The sequence below is a fragment of the Callorhinus ursinus genome, unplaced genomic scaffold (genome assembly GCF_003265705.2).
Source record: "Callorhinus ursinus isolate GAN/ISIS: 27379988/994484 unplaced genomic scaffold, GSC_fseal_2.0 scaffold21, whole genome shotgun sequence".
Lineage (NCBI taxonomy): Eukaryota > Metazoa > Chordata > Mammalia > Carnivora > Otariidae > Callorhinus > Callorhinus ursinus.
In genome coordinates, this window is record NW_027397083.1 from 5,977,136 (window position 1) to 5,989,794 (window position 12,659).

The following is a 12,659-nucleotide window of genomic DNA, read 5'->3' on the forward strand; positions in this document are numbered from 1 at the left end:
AAAAGAAAGAAAAGAAAGAAAAGAAAGAAAGAAAGAAAAAGAGGGACGTGCTAGAATCAGCAGACTCCGGAAGGCTTTGCCCTAAATGCTTTGCAAAGCTAGCCTAGCACCCCTCTGGCCCCCACCAGGATAACTTAAAAGTGCTGAGGGCTCCCAGGGACGCTGCTTCCGGGAGATAGTGCGGGAAACCTCTGCTCGGGATGTCTGCGCCGTGTCTCACAGTGTGAGAGCTTCCCGACCCTGGGGCGGACTGCACGACCCTTCCACCCAACTTCCAGCCCCCCGAGACCCAGCATCCTAGTGCTCACCCTCACCTATCCATCCACCCCCACCCAGCCTGGGGGATCCTTTCTCCTGAGTTTGGAGATTCCTCAGGCAGGGAAACAGGTCTGCAACCAAACACGTGCCTACCCAGCTCTGCAGACATCTCCACCCCCTGAGAACTTTGACTGTCATTCATTCATGTTGCTCCTTGAGGACCAAGTACTCTCCTAGGTTGTGGGGAATCTCACACACACACACACACACACACACACACACACACACACACACACACGCAAGCAGCTGCCCCTGCCCACGTGGGGCTTAGATTCTAACCAGGACAGGGTTCCTCACCTTTGGGGCTTCTGACATTTGGGGCACATAAACTAGGTTGGAGAGTGGGGGCAGTCCTGCGCATGGTAGGATGTTCAGCCCCATCTCCACAATGTACCAGTTAGATGCCAGTAGCAACTCCCGTTCTCCCAATTGTGACCACTAAAAAAATTGTCTCCAGCTGCTGCCAAATGTCCCCTGGAGGGCAAAATTGTTCCCAGTGAAGAACCACTGAATCGGGAAGAAACACACACACACACACACATCCCTAACAATACATTTAGCATGAGGCTCAACACACAGAGAAAAACCTAACGTATTCCTCATGACCTGACAACCCCAATGTTAGCCATCCTTCCCTCATTTTATACATGAGGAGACTTGAGACGGAAAGAAATTTGAAGCAACTAAGCCACAGCCCTGAAGTGGGGCAGCTGAGATTGGACCCCGGCAGTCTGACTCCATGCTGGCCTCGGAACCTCCATGCCCCCTGTGCACAGCGCGGCGGGTTTGCCTGAGCGGTAGCCCTGGGACGCCAAGGAGCAGCAGGTCCTCGTGAGTAGGAAAGCACAGCAAGGTTGGTAGAAAGAGGCTTGCAATTCAAAGGTGAGCCTTGCAAATTAGGGGCCTGGGCCGGCCCTGACTGAAGCCCCGGAAGAAACCCAGGGCCAGCTTTTGTTTCTTTCTTCTCCTGGGGCAACTCATAACACTGTATTTCAGAGCTAATAAAAATCTATGGTGGCTGAGAATTCAAAATCGCATTACTTTTTTATGGTAAAACTATAAAGGCTTCCAAGAAAATGCATGTTTGCTGCTATTCCTTCAGGTCCTTCAGGCCCATACTAGGTATGGAGGGACAGTTGGAGAAATGCTGATTCATAATAATAATGACAACAATCGTAACAGCTAGTATTCGTGAGCCCCTTTGCATGCAATGACTGCCTTTACTTGTGTTAACTCATTTGATCCTTGCAAGAGCCCATTCAATATGAGCAGGGTTTTTGTATATCAATGATATCTCATTACACTGTAAAAACGAGGATTAAGCAATTGTGCAGTGCCCAACAGGTGCACATGTCTCGTGACGGAGTAATTGTAGTTCTCTAACTATAAAATAAAATACTATCTTTCTTATGAAAAAAAAAAGCCCCATGGGGTTGACTAAGGCAACTGGGGGCTCAGAGAGGGGAAGTGACTTTGCCTGAGGTCCCACAGTGAGACTGACCCACAGAGACAGGGCCAGTTCAGGCTCTGAGCTCAGCAGGTGGCTACGGATGGAGAGTGTGGTGAGCTGCCCGGAATTGAGCCAAGGGCAGTGGTAGCAGCAGGCAGTGGGGGGAAAGTGAATCTGGTCCTTGATTCTCTCCTGTACCCAGGTCACTTTCCTTAGGGGCGGGTCAAAAAAGGCTGGATAGAGAGGCAGGCGGCACCAACAGCAGTGTGCAAAGATCTAACTAGAGAGTTGGCGGCATGTAGGGAGACGATGAAATGAACCCAAGGCCCTGCTCTGGACCTGGGGCACAGCCAAGGTAATGATGTTTCTCAAATTATGGTCCCTGGACCACCCACACCAGTGCCACCTGAGTCTGTTGACAAATATATATTTCCCACGTGAATTTAAATGACAAAGGACTCTTCACTTATCTATTAAAATAAGAAATCTAACAAGAAGAAAGCCCAATAGTCCTGTCCTGATTTGACAGAGCATCTTACAAGGCTTTATGCTCTTGGCGACTACAGGGCCGCCCAGTACAGCATACCACCAGGGAAATGGCTGGTCCAAATTCCTGGTTTCTATTCGAAAGGTTCTTTCTAAAGGATGTGGTGGCAATCTTTGAAGTCTCGTGGCCTCTCCATGTACTTGGCCTTCCCAGTATTTGGAAGCTCATCACCAGTGAGTGTTCCAAGAGGCTCAGGCCAAAGCGGGAAGGTTTAGTCTTGGGTCTCAGAGGTCCGTTCTGTGCGGACCCATACTAGGTATGGAGGGACAGTTGGAGAAATGCTGATTCATAATAATATGAATCCATTCTGTGCGTTCTGTTGTGCAGTGAATTACCAAGGCCAGCCCGCTGCAAAGGTGAGGGGAACGGACTCCACCTTTCAGTGTGGGGATGGCACACATTTACACATTTATGGGGAAGAAAGGGATCAATGGTCATCTTTGGAGATCATCAACCACATCCCACCAGTCTCTGCACTGCACAGAAACCAAGATGGATAGTCTCACGAATGATCTCAATTTTACATCGTATCTAATCAGATTGTTTGCAAAAGAAAGACCTTGCCCCGGCTGTCGCTATAGAGAAGAAGGAACACTGCCTTCGTTGGTTTCTGAGATTCTTCTGTTCATTATGAACCCTTCAAATTTTGAGGGTGAGACCTGGGATGTAAACAGTGTTATAAGCAATCAGTGAGTAACTCTCGACTCCAACACAGAACTGGAGCAAAGGAAGGAAAGGATTTTACTTATGAGCAGTGATGGAAGGCACAGATCTCATTGCTCATCACGACCAGGACCTCTGGTGACCCCGAATCAGCCTCTCTCCGGGGGGGGGGCCCAGAAACTGGCACTTTGTAATTTTTATCCAGGCATTAGTTCTTCTCCTGCTAGTTAGAATCACTTCCAGGCCCACTGATGAACATAAAGTGTAATGATGATATTGATCACAATAAACACCTTGTCATTTACTTAGCACTTTGCAATCTACAAAGTACTTTTCACTGATTATTTGATTCTGTTTCAAATAATTCCCAAACCTCCTCTTTGCTCCATGACACCAGATTGACCCTGGCTTTGCCTACAGAGCTTCTCAAGTTCACCAACCTCATTTTCCTTCTGAGATTTCCTCTCCAATATGCCATTAAATCTTCTTCAACAATCTCCCTAATTCCTCCCGCTCCCCCTTGAAGCTCACCATGATTTAAGAGAGCGGAAAGGAGATCATCCCTCATGAGACCCCACCCCACCCCCTTGGGCCCTTCACTGGCCATCCAAGAAAAACTGGTGAGAAGTTTGGGGGGTAGCAGAGAGCCTGGAGCGAACCCTGGTCGTGGAGTCCGAAAGCCTGGGAACTCGGCCCAGCTTAGCTAGAATAGGTGTGGCCCGGGCAAGGCCCTCCTCCTCTCTGGACCTTGGTGTCCCCAACTGTAAAATGAGGGTGTCGACTACCCCCAGTGGCTTTACAGGTGCTTTGGAGTGGCTTTGAAACTCCTATGGGTGCCTGGTGTGTAAGGAGGGAGGAGAGGGGCCTGGCAATGAGGGGCCCCAGGTGATTTCTCCCGCCCATCCACCTGAACTGCTTGTCTTTCGTGTACAAGTCGAATCTCCACATAAAACTATGGCAGTGACCAATGTTTCTTCTGGACCATGTGACCTCTAGTTCCACAGTCTGTCCTCACATTTCTATATAATGCCAAGAATTTCCAACATGGCATGTGCGCTTATTATTACTTCACTCTCTCCATTTATAGATGTCATGTCAGTGAGCTTCATGAAGATAAAGGGTTTTACCCGAGGCCACCCAGCTTGTTCCCTGGGGTAGAACCCGGATTCACTCAGGGTAGACTGGTGCCGCAGCCCTCTGCCTTGACCACCACACAGCACTATGCCCAGCTCATCTGGCCATTGACCCCGGCTATGACACAGATCTGGGCGTCGGCGTCCAGTGGTCCTGGCCATGGCTCCTCCCACTCTCCCCAGCCCTGGAGCAGTTTACATAGTGCCAGGGGTTTCCAGGCCCTCCCTTGGGTGGGATTAAGAGTGGGGGGTGGCAGGAACTTGCAAAGAGGCTGTGCATGAGAGTGCAGCATAAGCCTCAGGGCTTGGGTCAAGGCCCCCCAGGCAGGACGGTGGGACAGGGACAGGGCTCCTGTCTGTCTACTCAACACACTTCCTGAGGTACTAATATGTGCCAAGCACTATTCTAGGGCTGGGGATACATCAAAGGATGACATAGACCCATATCCCTGGGAGACTCTGGTCATCAACAAGACAAACATGACAGGCAAGGAAGCTTATATGGACTATTAAATAATGTTAAAAGTAAGGCAGAAAGGGGGAACAGGGCGGAATGAGGTGAAGGGCCCAGAGCTGGTCATTTTACATAAGGTGGGCAGAGAAGGCCTCTTAGTGAAGGTGATGCCGGCAGTAAAAACTTGGAGGGGAGGGTCCATTTCCCCCTAGCTCCTCTAGGTGGCAGCATCCTCCCGTCCGTGGGGCAGCATAGGGGTCCTGTGCCTGCCCAGCCGGGCCAAGGATCCCCAGGAAAGCTTACTTAAGTCCCACACCGTGGGAACGAGGGCTGTTCCCTATCGCCCATCTACAAATTCTGATTAAAATGGGGAATCCTAGCAAACAATGCCCTGGGATGTGACTATGTTGTTTCTTGACCTGGGTGCTAGATAGACAGGTGTGCTCACTTTGTAAAAATCCACTAAGTTATGATCTGTGGGGGCACCTAAGTGGCTCAATCTCTTAAGCGTCTGCCTTCCGATCAGGTCACGATCCCGGATCCTGGGATCCAGCCAGGCATTGGGCTCCCTGCTCAGCAGGGAGTCTGCTTGTCCCTCTCCCTCTGCCCTTCCCCCCACTTGTGCATGCGCGTGCGCTCTCTCAAATAAATAAATAAAATCTTTAAAAACAAAGTTATGATCTGTGCACTTACTGTCCTCGGGTTACACTTCAATACAGAGTTAAACGTGACACATACACCTTAAACATTTTCTTTTCATCCAGGTCGTAGTTTTCCTTATTTTTGTGCACCTCTTGCTGATTAGCGCTCTGTGCCATCTTTCTTAAAGTTTATTAAATACATTGGAACAAATAAAATGCTCAGAGCCATGCCTGACATGTAGGAAGCATTTCATAAACGTTAACACCATTTCCTGTTGTACACGCCATGATGCGTTGTCTGTGATATCCAGTCTTTCTTTCTTCACAGTGGAGAATGAACTTAGAGAAACTTGCCTAGCAGCCTAACGGCGAAATCCTAGACTTTTATGATTTTCCCCAACCTTTCCCAGAGAACTCGCCTATACCTATTTCAATAGAAGTTCCAAAAGGAACTTACCTTTATGGGTCTTTCCAAAGTACTCACCTTAGTTTTCACAGAACTCACTCTCCCTCATACTTCCATTTCATTAGTTGACATGTTAATTAAACTATTTAATTCAATAAGGATATCAACTGGCATAAAAAGATTTGGAGACGGGGCGCCTGGGTGGCACAGTCCATTAAGCGACAGACTCTTGGTTTCGGCTCAGGGTCATGAAATAGAGCCCCACCTTGGGCTCCTTGCTCAGCGCAGAGTCTGCTTGAGATTCTCTCTCCCCTCCTCCACCCCACCATCTCTCTCTCTCTCTCTCTCTCTCACTCTCTCTCAAATAAATAAATAAATAAATCTCTAAAAAAAAAAAAGGATTTGGAGACAAGCCCAACTAACCCTAAATGAGTATACAACTCAGTTGGAAGGGGAGGGAAGGCTAAGGTCGAGTAGAGAGGCTTCAACCGGCAGCAAGAGTTTTAGGAGTGGAGAGCCTGGGTCAGTCGGGAAAGTTGGTTCAGTGGAGGTTGAGTCAGAGAGCCACTACTGTACCCTTCTTAGGGGTTGCAGTCCCCAAGATCGATTCTTTTTTTTATTTTCTTTAAGATTTTATTTATTTATTTGAGAGGGATAGAGAGAGAGAGAGACAAAGAGCGAGCAAGAGCACAAGAGCAGGGAGAGGGAGAAGCAGACTCCCCGCTGAGCAGGGAGCCTGATGCAGGGTGCAGGACCCCGGGATCATGACCTGAGCTGAAGGCAGACGCTTAAGGGACCGAGCCACCCAGGCGCCCCCCAAGATCGATTCTTACACAATTACTAATGAGCAGGTGCACCCATCAAGCATTACTGGAAGTACTTGGTCAAGCAGGCTGCCTTGGGGAACCGGGAATAATAACCACAGCCATTTACTCTGTACCAGGCTCTGTGCGAGGTGCCTCACGTACCCTGACAGTAACCTGGCGAGGGCTAGATATCATTTAGCATTTGAATCTGTTAATCATGATGTGTAACGAGCACTTAAAAAAAACCCAATTTCAATTTACTTTATAATTCTGTGGTTGTCACTTCATGGGGGCTTGACTGCGTAGTTCTTCTAGATTTAGCTGGCCTCGGTCATGCGTCTTTGATGAGCTCTGCTTCTGGGAATTGGCTAGCTGCAGGCTGGGCCGACAGAGACACCTGGGCCACTCTCTGGGTCTCTCACCCTCCAGCAGACTAGCCTGAACTTCTCCACACAGGAGCTGACCAGGGTCCCATGACAGGGAGAGGAAGCCTCCGAGGTCTCTTCAAGGTGAGACTTAGAAATGGCACCATGTCATTTCCACTACAGTCTCTCAGCCAGATCAAGTCACAAGGCTCGCCCAGATTAAAGAGCGAAGCAATAGACCGCCACCTTTTTGCAAAGTCATACTGCAAAGGGGTATGGACCCAGGTGGGGGAATAATTGCAGCCATCTTTGCAAACAATATACCTCAGTCTTTATATATGAAAAAGCAACAGCTCAAGCAGGTTAAGCTACTCATCTACCCAGGGTCTCTCAGCTAATAAGTGACAGAACCAGAACAACACATACCTGTGGGACTTCAATATGAGCTCTTTTCACAAGGCTAGGCAGCTTAATTAAGAAATTAAAGGTGCAAATGATCATTTTACTTAAGTTAACATTAGTTGAGCATCCTCTATTATTCATACAGCACTAGGCTTCAGGTCATCCTCACCAAATAGAGACGATCATCCTCATTTTACAGGTAAGGAAATTAAGGCTCAAAAAAATTAAGGTGAGTTTTCTATGGATCGTGAAGCCTAGTGCACATAAAGACACGGGATTTGAAACTATTTCTTCTGATTTCAGATCCACTATTCCTTCAGTCACACAAAATACTACTCATCTGGGGCCCATGAACTTCTCGAAGGTGTAACATGGTCCTTGAACAATTTAGGCTTACATACAAAATTTCAAAAATATTGCATTCAAGCATTTTTTCTTTCTTTATTATTATTATTTTTTAGGAAGAGAGAGTGGAAGTAGTGGTGCAGGGGGAAGAGCAGAAGGGGAAAGGGAGCAGAGGGAGAGGGAGAGAGACCATCTCAAACAGGCTCCACACCCAGCGGGCAGCACGACCCAGGGCTCAATCTCACAACCTTGAGATCATGACCTGAGTCAAAACCAAGAATTGGACCCTTAACCGACTGAACTGCCCAGGTGCCCCTCAAGCATTTTTCTGAAAAAAAAAAAAAAAAAGAAAAGAAAAAAAATAAGGAAATAGCTCTCATTAGATTCTCAGAGGGATCTATGTCCCCCCACGAAGTTAAGCTCTGCATACATGCTCTATTTCCTCCCAACCAGACAGGCAAAACTCTTTAGTCCCATAAACTTTGTATATTCTAGAAACATGGAGAGAAAGGGAGACCTTAGGCTAAGTCCAAGAAAGATCGGGTGGGATTGAGAAGCTCTGAGGATTGGAATGTGTCACTTCATCTCGTGTTGAGATGGTGTCAAGGTTGGGTTGTAGGAAATGACCTGTTGGGCAGGTGGTCACTAGCAGTGGTCAGTAAGCGTACTGCAATTTGCTCCAGCTCTAGAATATTTTTCTACCTTTTACAGACTTGGATTTCTGTATCAGGGGATCCCAGACCCAATTCCTTTCTCCCTCTGCCTTAAGATGTGGCCCCAGAATTTCTCAGAGCCAGAGCAGGGTCCTGAGAGTGGGCCCCACTCCTGAGCCTTGACTGAGCTCCTCACCTTCTCACCCAGCTGCCAGCCAGCTCTGCGGGGTCTGCACCACCCCGTGGCGGGTCCCAGGGTCTCCACCCCTTTCTCCCAGCCAGCTTCCTCCTGCACATCCCGCCTTCGACAGGGCCTATTGCTGGGGAGCCTCCAGTTAGCAGCGATCTAGCAGGGAGAACTACAGTCCATCAAATTGAGAGTGTAACCACACAGAGCTAAAAAGCGGGACCAACAGCAAAAGGGACTTGCCCACCATTCTGCCCTCTCCTCATGCTGTCAACAACTTTAGCCCATCCTATGATGACACACGTCCTAGAGAAGCTTAGCCTCCCTCTCCTGGATGCCTGCTCTGGCAACTTCTCTGGCCAACCTGCATTCCCTTGTCCCTCTCCAATCGGTTCTCAATACTGCAGCCGGAAGGATCTTTTCAAAAGACAGATCTGATCATACCATGCTCCTCTGCCTAAAAACACCCAATGGCCTTCCAGTATGGTCTACCAGCCCTGATGTCTCGCCCCTACCTCTGCCTTCACGCTCGTCTCTCAGAGTTTCTCCCAGGTGTGCCCTGGAGCTGGCTCCTACCACTCCCAGAGCCAACTGGGAAATATTCAGGAATGTGGTGGTACCTGGAAACTCACTGTAGTGGGATTATTTGCACCAGAGAAATCAACGAATGCTGAACATCAAATCTGCCCCCAGAGAGCTGATTGACCAGCACTCTGCGGCCCCATGCCCACTGTGTGGTTCCACCACGGGGTCCTTGTACACCCTGCTTCTCTGCCTGGGAACACTCCTTCTTTGCTGAGTTAACTTTACTCTTTTAGACCGCAAGCCAGTTGATACTTCCTCTGGGAAGGCTTCCTTGGTGTCTGAGAACAAGTCACAGCCCAATCTCGAGCCTGTCCTTCTGTGATAAATGATATTCCTCACTATCGTTGCCTCATCAGCCAGCACAGTGCCTGGTACATGGTAGAAACTCAAAACATTTGTTTGATTAATGAGAAGGTTAGAGAAATAAGCACTAGACTGAAATCTAAAGCTCTGGCATCTATGGCAGACACTGCCATTACTCATGTTTCCTTTCTACCCAGTCTCTTCTGTTGTTAGCTCTGTCATGTCACCAAATCCTGGCCAGTGCAATGGGGTGAGAACCATAGACTATTTCCAGCCATGGCCTCCTAAATGGCCCAAGTGGTCTTTAGTGCTCTCTCTTTTCTCCATCTGCATGGCAGCAGGAAGCAAAAGCCCAGATTCCTGAGTGACTGATTGGAGATGAGCTGCCCACTTGAGTCACCTGACCCTCCTTGAACTATGATAGGAGCAAGGTGTACTTTTATTGTATTAATCCCTGAGGTTTGGGGGTTACTTCTTACTACAGTAGGACTGCATCTACCCTGACCTAAAAGACATCAGTGCTCTCATTAACTCCTTCTGCCCTTTGGCAAGCCACAAGCTCTCTGGGCCTCAGTTTCCCTATTGGTCAAATGAAAGGATCCCACAAGATGACATCTGATCTCCTTCCAATGTTAAAATTTGGTTGTTCTGCTTGTTTATTTTCCTCCCTCCTGCCTAGCACTATATGCAGGCACGATAAATGTGTGCAGATAAGAGAACCTCCTATACTTGAAGTCCTTTCCCCCGGATAAAAACATTTTAATACCTTAGAAATTCAGGGTGGTTGCTCAGAATATTTAATCATCCAACGAGTAAAAGATCGATCAAAATAACAATGGTGACATTTTATCCAGAGGCTAGGGAACCTTCTGAAATCTACCCCGCAGCCTTCCAGAAGCTCCCCCAAGCATCTTGCTTTGTTCTTGGCAGTCTGGGGGCTCCAGCATTTCTAATGATTTGCAGGCCTCCTCCTTAGACTGTCCCAACTGTTCCACTTGGCTGACTCTGTCATCTGCCTTTCTCAGTAGAGATGGTCCCATTTTTCAAAGGAATCCACTAATGCCTTTTCTCAGAAAGTTGTCATTAAAGGCTACTACCGCCTGGATATCAGTAACCAAGAAGCCAGAGTCGCATCTTTGATGAGATGTAGCAAAGGGGATGCAGAGTTCTGATAATTGGGTTTCAAATCTCCTGAGATGTATCCTAGCCCTGCCATCGGTTCGCTGTGTGTGAAAAAGGCATAGGACAAGCAGTTCGTCTCGGGCTGGGGTCCCTCTTCCCATTAAAAATGAAGGTCACTGCAGCTGCTATCATCCCCAGTAACCATAGTAACAATGAACCACATGACAGGTGTATGATCTCCATCAGACAATGTCTAGAATTAAGCGCTCATCCTTCCCTTCACCCCCACCCCAGATCCTGCTAGGTGGTATTAAGGGTTTCCCAGGGGAGCAGCTCAGGCATGGGAGATCCGGACTGACAGCATTAATTAAACCTCTCATTTCCCCGGAACATTTTGCATTTACCAGGCCCAGGAGCCAAGAAAACCTCCAAGGGAAGCTCTTAGGAGAGAGAATGCTAAGTTTACCACCAGGGACAGAGGCGTTGCATTCAGCAAATGGAGCTCAGTAGGAAAATGTGCCTAGCATACAGCAGGCACAAAATAAATATTTGTGGAAGAGTCGGTTTAATCAAATGGAGCTCATTTAGCAAATGGGATTCCTTCCAAACCACTGGAAGTCCTGCATGAGATGATCATGTGAGTCATTCACCCTTTCAAGTGATTCCTGAGTACCTCCCATATGCACCCATAGGTGATGGTATGAAGGCTCTAAAGACAGTAGCTTGCTGAATGAATCCCAAGTTCCTTGGGGGCTCAAGGGCATGCTGGGACGTGTGTAGAGGGGAGTCTGAAGGGACCGGCAGGGACCACATCACAAAGGGCTTTTGATTTAACTGGAGGCTCTTGCGTTTATTATTGGTGACACTTTGAAGGCTTTTATGCATGTGAATGATAAGATTAGCTTTGCATTTCAGAAACACCCTTTTTAATGCTCTGTAGGGAAAGGATTAGAGAGAGACAATTGTTTGACCAACGACATGATGTTCTAGAACTTCTGAAGCCAGGACTTAAGAGAACTGCTTCCATCCTCTTGGAATCTGGCTGCCATGCAGCTCCAGCCACGTGGGGGAGAACCCCAGTGCACTGCCTGACAGACAGCTGTGCCCCCAGGGTCAGCCAGTACCCGCTGCCCACCGTGTGGTGCGCCATCTTGCACAACCCAGCCCAGCTGAGCGCAGTCCCTGGAGAGACATCACTTGCAGCAGGAAAAACGCCCAGTGGAGCCCGGTCAACCCACAAAATCATGAAAGGTAACAAAATGATTGTTCTCAGCCTCTAAGTCATGGGTGGTTTGTCATTCGGGTAGATAAGGTTCCAGGTGGCCGTCACTTCTGCAGCTCAGTGCTGAAGGTCTGGCGGGAGCCATGCTAGATTTAGGAGCTGTTGGCTTCGTGGGAATTCTGAAGCCCTGTTGTGTAGAAATTCTCTGCACTCCTCAGGCGTGCCCAGCACGCCTAGAGCACAGCAGACACCGTGAATGCTTGCTGAATTCAGTGAAACACTCCCCATAACACAGCACACTGCAAACCACTGTGTTCTGATCTAAGGCCTTTTCCTCATGGCTGGAATTCTAATTTCGCCTTACTCTAAGCATACTTCTTTTATTTCCCCCTCTCTGAATCAAGTGTGGACTCCTGGCTGCTGCACGTGAGGCTCTTTGTTCTTCTCAGACAAGTTCTTTCTCTGAGTGTGGCGCAGGGACTCAGAATCTGCCAACCTGAGTCTGGGTTGAGGATGCCTGGAGTTTTCCAGCTTCCCCACATCCCCTACCGGCCGCACCTTCCTCATTTGCAAATGGAGACCCCACAGATCAAATGAGGAGGGAAAGCATGCTGAAGGACATGCGACAGAAACAGAATGGGTGCGGTGATCTTCACCAGGACATGGGCACAGTCTCAACCCCAGGCAATTCCCTTCTGCCCGCCTTCCCCCTGCCCGCTCTGCCCCACAGCATAGCAAACACCCGGCGAGTTCGGGAGATGGGAACTCTCCAGCCCTTGTGTGTTTGAAAATCTCCCGGAGGACCCAAGTGTACAGCCTCCCGGGCCAGAGAAGGTGAGAAAGGAAGGGTTAATAGTCTGGTAAAGTGACCCCTACCCAGACTGAGCCGCAGGCCTGGGCTGGAGTCCGGGTTTGCCCGCTCACACAGTGCGACCTGGGCGAGCTCCTGCCCTTCTTGGGGCCAAGTGTCCGCGTACAGAAAGCGTGAAAAACGGCCCGAGACACCCCTAAGCTTGCGGGCATCTGAAGGCTGGGCTGCTGTTGGGGTGGGGGTCTG